We start from the raw sequence: 7,511 nt of genomic DNA, 5'->3' as shown, positions 1-7,511 counted from the left end.
CAATAAACCTAATCACAAAATCTGCTTTCGCAAAACAAAAGAAATTAACCTTGAACATCTATCACATGATCTACGAAAACTAATCATATCAGCCGATCACTCTACTACTGACGCGCTTGTTGATCATTATAATAGTGGATTAAAAGGGATACTTGATGTCCATGCGCCCCTCAAGACACGGACTGTAACATTTACACGCCCTGCTCCGTGGTACACTGATGCGCTTCGTAGACAGAAGGCGGCTGGGAGGGTCCTTGAGAGGCTTATGTTGCCACTGGGCTCACTGTCCATAAAATCGCTTATAGAGAGCACCAAAGATCATATTCCAAATTACTCAGTCAGGCACGGTCACAATACTATTCCAATATCATTAACAATAATCCAAGAAATCCAAAACAGCTCTTTAAAACAATAAATTATCTTCTCAGTCCACCTGCCCTGACGCATAAAAACAATACTGACGACCAGTGTAACAAATTCCTTGATTTTTTCACCACAAAAATAACTACCATCCGCGCTAACCTAATACAACGCAATGTCATTCCATCCATCACCCCAACCTCTGTACCAATACTCTCTCATTTCACTCTTCCTACACATAGACAGGTTGAGAAGACAAGAAATCATCCCTCGATCCGGATATCTTCTCAAATTATCGGCCCATTTCCAACCTTCCATTTCTCTCTAAAGTCATTGAAAAAGTTGTTTCAACTTAAATTCATAATCATCTTCATTCATATAGTCTCTATGAAAAATTTCAGTCTGGTTTCCGCTCCGGCCACAGCGTAGAGTCAGCCCTGGTCAGAGTCACAAATGATCTTCTTGTGGCTGCTGACCAGGGCTCTCCATCTCTCCTTATTCTCTTGGACCTCACAGCCGCCTTCGACACTGTTGACCACACCATTTTACTCCATCGTCTGCAACACTTCATTGGCATCTCACATACAGCACTTCAATGGTTTCGATCCTACCTGACTGATAGAGTTGAGTATGTGGCCCTGGGGGGAGCCAGGTCGAGGCCCTACACAGTTACTTGTGGAGTGCCCCAGGGCTCTGTTCTCGGCCCTATTCTCTTTTCCATTTATATGCTCCCACTGGGCCACATCATCAGCAAGCATGGCATTGCCTTCCATTGCTATGCTGATGATACTCAGCTCTATGTCAAGCTGGACCCCATATCATTTACTACTTCATTCTCCACTTTTTTAAATGCCTGCCTGGAGGAGACAAGGGCATGGATGACGGATAACTTCCTCCAGTTAAACAGCACCAAAACTGAAGGTCTCCTCATTGGGACCCCACACCAACTCCGATCTTCCCCCCTGACAGTCTACTCATTTGCTGGCCACGATATTTCCTTGACGTCCTCTATAATAAACTTGGGGGTTCGATTTGGCTTCCACCTATCATTTAACACTCACATCCAACGCACCTGTACAACTGCACTTTTTCATCTCCGGAACATTTCCAAACTCCGCCCCTCCCTCTCTTTTCTGATGCAGAGATGCTGGTGCATGCCTTTGTCTCCTCCAGGCTTGACTACTGCAATTCACTACTTGTTGGGATCCCTGGCAGGAGCATACAAAGATTGCAGTACATTCAGAACTGCGCTGCCAGGGTCCTGATGGGGGGTCGTAAAATTGAGCACATCACACCCATCCTCCAAAAACTTCACTGGCTCCCTGTTAGACTCAGGATTGATTATAAGATCTGTCTCCTGACCTATCAGTGTGTCTACGGTAGCGCACCAGTGTACCTTAAAGAACTCATTACTTTGCATAATTCACACCGACATCTCCGCTCTTCTGACAGCTACAAACTCCAGGTTCCTAAGTCCAAACTCCGTACTGTGGGAGATAGGGCCTTCCAGGTAGCTGCGCCTCGAATGTGGAATGCTCTGCCTAATCACCTGAGGGCGCCACAGTCTATAGAGGTTTTTAAAAATAAATTAAAGACCCACTTATTTTTAACTGCTTTTTCTTAAAACATGTCCTGTTTTTGTTGTCACCAATTGTTCTTAATTTTGTTATTAAGTGTTTCAATCTATTTTTATTGTTTTATTTTTTTTTACCTGTGCACTTGTAGCACTTTGAGATATGTTCCTTCATGTGTAAAGTGCATTACAAATAAAATGTATTATTATTTATTATTATTATTATTTTTCCGACCACATGTCTTCCGTGAATCTGATGGTTCACTAACCTTCCAGGTTTTAATAATGCGTTGGGACAGTTCTCAACCCAATTCCATTGATTTCAGCAATCTCCTTAGTTGTTTTCTTTCCTTGATGCAGGCCAATAATTTGCCCCCTGTCAAACACAGTAACATCTTTTCCACAACCACGAGATATGTCTTCCGACATGGTTGTTTAAGAAATGAGAACACACTGCATCAGTTAGTGTTAAAATAATTGTTGCCAGCTGAACAAAATAATCACTGCATTAAAGATCCTATCATAGTCTCTTAAGAAGAATTATTATAATTTTTTTTTGGCCAGGCAGTGTATATTCTGATATATTTAGATTTTTTATTTTTCATATCATTCAGATGATGCAATAAATCTAGAACCGGATTTATTACTTCCACACTGACATTGTTTGAGATGCAACTTGCTGTCAAACACATTTTGAGCTACACATATACACTCACAGGCCACTTTATTAGGTACACCTGTACATCTACTTATTCATGCGATTATCTAATCAGCCAATCATGTGGCAGCAGTGTAATGTATTAAATCATGCAGATACGGGTCAGGAGCTTCAGTTAATGTTCACATCAACCATCAGAATGGGGAAAAATTTTATCTCAGTGATTTCGACTGGCATAATTGTTGGTGCCAGATGGGCTGGTTTGAAGATTTCTGTAACTGCTGATCTCCAGGGGTTTTCATGCACAACAGTGTCAAGAGTTTACTCAGAAAAGTGCAAGTGAGTGGCATTTCTGAAGACAGGATTGCCTTCCCTGATAGCACACGTACATCACCCAGACATCTTTTTGATGTATGTGTTTACATCTGGTAGACATATTTTTTAGGTTGTTTGCTCATCTGCAATAGGTCTATAAGATGTTTCTTCTCGTTGTCAATCAAACATTCAGCAGATGTCTTTTGAGATGTTTTTGATTTAGAATGTATATAAATCTGATCTTTGTAAGATGTTTAGGAGATGTTTATTAAAATTAGATGCTTTCCAGATGAAAAGATATATAACAAACATCTCGGAGATGTACGTGTGCTATCTGGGTTGTTGATGAGAGAGGTCAACGGAGAATGGCCAGTCTGGTTTGAACTGACAAAGTCTACAGTAACTCAGATAAACACTCTGTACAATTGCAGTGAGCAGAATAGCACAACATATCGAAAATTTGAGGCGGATGGGCTGTAGCAGCAGAAGAGAACATTGGGTTCCACTTCTGTCAGCCAAGAATAGAAAACCTAGGATGCAGTACCATTTGTGTACCTCAACAGAAATCCAGATTTGTCAGATCAGGCAATGTTTATCCAATCATCTACTGTCCAGTTTTGGTGAGCCTGTGCCCACTGCAGCCCCTATTTCCTGTTCTAAGCTGACATTAGTGTACCCTGAGGGGCTTCTGGTTTGTTCAGAAAGGTTTTTCTGCATTGCGCTGTTGTAGCATGTATTTATTTGGGTTACTGTCACCTTCCTGTTAGCTTGGACCAGTCTGGCCATTCTCCTCTGACCTCTGTTATTAACAAGCCTTTTTTGCAAACAGAACTGACACTTGCTGGATGTTTTTGTTTTTCGCACCATTCTCTTTACACTCTAAAGACTGTTCTGCATGAAAATCACAGGAGATCAGTAGGTACAGAAACACTCAAACAGCCCGTCTGGCACCAACAATCATGCCACTGCCAAAATCACTGAGATCACATTTTTGTCCCCCTGTGGCAGGGGGCTGGTCAAGCGCCCGTCCGGGGAGAGAAAGCGGTAAGGGCGCTTGCACCTGAGCTAAATTATGTCTAACACCTGTCTCTAATTTCAGTGAGCATGGGGAGAGAGCGGCATAAAAACGGCCACAGAACCTCCAGACGGGGAGAGAGATAGAAGTTGCTGTTGTGAAGCTGAGTATAATTGTGAAGCTGAAAAGAGCTGAATTAAGTTGTGAAGCTGAAAAGAGCTGAATTAAGTTGTGAAGCTGTAAAGTGCTGAGTTGACGAAATAAAGAGCGTTACCTTTGTTTGGATCAACCTGCCTCCTGTGTCCTCACTAGGTAATCCTCTACACCCCCATAATGATGGTTGATGTGAACATTAACTGAAGCTCCAGACCATAACTGCATGATTTAATACATTACACTGTTGCAACACGATTGGATGATTAGATAATCACATGAATAAGTAGATGTACAGGTGTACCTATAAAGTGGCCTGTAGGTGTATATTTATCAGGCAATTGTTGAGTCTAAAAAGTTGCAAAACTTTAATAATTTCAGTAGTACACCCAAAGGACAATAGCCAAAACATACTGTTCATGTGTTACACTTGTAGTTTACTTCACACTGCTTCTTCGTCAAATAGCAATGTCAGATATCAAGTCAATCACTGACACATCAGCAACACTTTGAGAAAGAAATAACATGAATAGTATGTGTGTGTACACGCATATGGAATACTGACAATTCACCGTTGTCACACAGAATATAAATGTGTTATAGGAGTCATTTGTATGAATGTAGTACTCATTTATACTTGTTATAAACAAAGATATATATCTTGTGATAGTAAACTTATATAGATATGAAAGAATAGCAAAAATATGATTTATGGATGAGCAGTCCTCCACTTCATATTACATATCTAGGGTCTTTAATGGCCCTATACACTTTTGGTAAGTATGCAGTAATAATATATATACTCACACTGGTGGACAAAAGTTAGGAATAATGTACAGATTTAGCTTCAGAAAGAAACTGGTACTACAACTTATCACAAAGTATAGTTAAGACATTACTTCACCATCACTTTTTGAAAAAAGTCATTTTTTATCCAATCTAGACAGGACCCATTTCCAGCAGCCATCACTCCAACACCTTATCCTTGAGTAATCGTGCTAAATTGCTAAATTGGTACTAGAAAATCACTTGCCATTATTGAAAGCTATTTGGTTAGTTAAATTAAGCTTAACGTTGTCTTTGTGTTTGTTTTTGAGTTGCCACAGTATGCAATAGACTGGCATCTCTTAAGGTCAAGATTAGGTCAAAAATGGCAAAAAAGAAACTGCTTTCTCTAGAAACTTGTCAGTCAATAACTGTTTTGAGGAATGAATGCTATACAGTGCTCTAAATTGCCAAAAACTGAAGATTTTATACAAAGGTGTACACTACAGTCTTCAAAACTAACTCTAAAGGACAGAAAGAGATGTGGAAGGCCAGATGTACAACTAAACAAGAGGATAGGTACATCAGAGTCTCTAGTTTGAGAAATGGATTCCTTGCATGTCCTCAGCTGACAGCTTCATTGAATTCTACCCGCTCAACACCAGTTTCATGTACAACAGTAAAGAGAAGACTCAGGGATGCAGGCCTTATGGGAAGAATTGCGAAGAAAAAGCCACTTTTGAAACAGAAAACACAAAAAGAAAAGGTTAAAGTGGGTTAAGAAACACAGACATTGTACAACAGATAATTGGAAAAGAGAGATATGGATCTTAACCCCCAATGAGCTTTTGTGAGATCAGCTAGACTGTAAGGTGCATGATAAGTGGCCGACAAGACAGCCACATTTATGGCAAGTGCAACAGGAAGCGTGGGGTGAAATGCAGATATAACGAATTACAAATAGTCACGTTAGTGTAATTAACTACATTTTCTCAGGAATTGTACTAATTGTGTTTTAACCTGTTGATACGCAATTTCACCGCACTCGGGAGTGATGTTACTCTGTTTACATTTACAATATAATTTAATGTCTATAAATGTAATTAATGTTAACAAATTATACATCTTTTCAAAGGTCTAAGGGTTCAACATTGATATCTGATCTCTGTTTCACGATAGCAATGCTCCAGAAACAGCAAAAAAAAAAAACAAACAAACATGCAATATCAAAACGGGACTTCATATCTTTGTTATGAAAATGTGATTGCCAGATGAATCCAGCACTTTTTGTTCATAAACGCGATAAATCCAGGAAATATTGATATATTCTCCATTGTTTACATGAGATCTTGCCTGAAATATTTACCCTTCGTCATCGTTCTTCAACAAACTATGCAATCTGAGCAGCATTCATGTTGTAAAACTGTATAATATCTTATATATTAGAGTCTCATAAACAAAATGAGCGTGTCTCCAAAGTCTATTTTTAAAAATGAGGCATAGTTTTATTCATAATAGCCAAGCAGTGCAGTCAGATTTTGTGTCGTCTTAAAAGCCGGAGCCTTAATAAATTCAGGTAGCCTATGTCATGTTCATGGTTTGGGCTCAAAAAGGGGGTGCGTATCAACAGTATAAGTAGTTTTAAAAATGTATACTTTTACTCTTACTTGAGTACATTTTATGTGCTGTAACTGTACTTTTAATGTGCCATTTTCCCACCGTCTGCGTTCGCTACTTCCCTGTCCTGATTTTATTTATATCTATCAACGTGATTGGCTAGGGAGAGTCTTGTGACTCACATCCAATCAAATCACACATAAAAACCTCAAGCTTCAGATTTGGCGCCATCTGAAATGGATGCTTCAGGCAGTTTACACCTGAGCATCTCGGCCGCACCTGGAAGGGATTTTCGCATGAACAGCATGAATCCTGCCTCTAATTTGAAGAAACATATCGAGGTAAATTTCATGTCTGCTTACTAGATTCTGTGTCTATAATGTTGCCTGTAATTTAACTATCTATCACTGAGATTATTAGGCTGATGTGAGAGATTAATGCAACGTTATCAATAGGGCTGGGCAATAAAATGTCTAGATGTTTATCGGAAAAAAGAGAGATGTCCTCGATAAAACATTTTAGTAGTTTTCAGTAATTAGCCTATGTTTTACATCTAGAACAGGGATGTTAATTTCATCAATCGCGATAGCAAGAGCACCAATGATTGGTCGATCTAGAATAGATGAAATATAAAAGATTGACTTTATATTTCCTGATGTCTGTAGACGTGTTGTTTGATTGACAGGCGGCTAATGTTTGAGCGATGCGAAATTATCAAATACACTTTATAATTCCGCCAATGGCCGTCTTGATGAGGATTTAATGTAAACGCAGTCATTTATGTCTAAAGTGAATTTAAACAGTGGGGCAAAAAGCTAATTTGCATCAAATGGTCGGACTTGAAGTGTACATGGAATTGAGCACTGTCTAGTAGGCTATGTCATATAAAGACTAGGCTATTAATCAAACAACATTAACAAGGAAACTAGAAAACCTGAACTGGCTGAATAACTTTAGTAGCTTTAAAAGTATTAATGTAATAGAATACATTTAATAATAATATTTTTAATAATATTGTTCGTTTAAAAAAAAATAAAAAAAAAATACTAACCCCT

The sequence above is a fragment of the Xyrauchen texanus genome, chromosome 32 (genome assembly GCF_025860055.1).
Source record: "Xyrauchen texanus isolate HMW12.3.18 chromosome 32, RBS_HiC_50CHRs, whole genome shotgun sequence".
NCBI lineage: Eukaryota > Metazoa > Chordata > Actinopteri > Cypriniformes > Catostomidae > Xyrauchen > Xyrauchen texanus.
Note: the sequence above shows the minus strand (reverse complement) of the source record.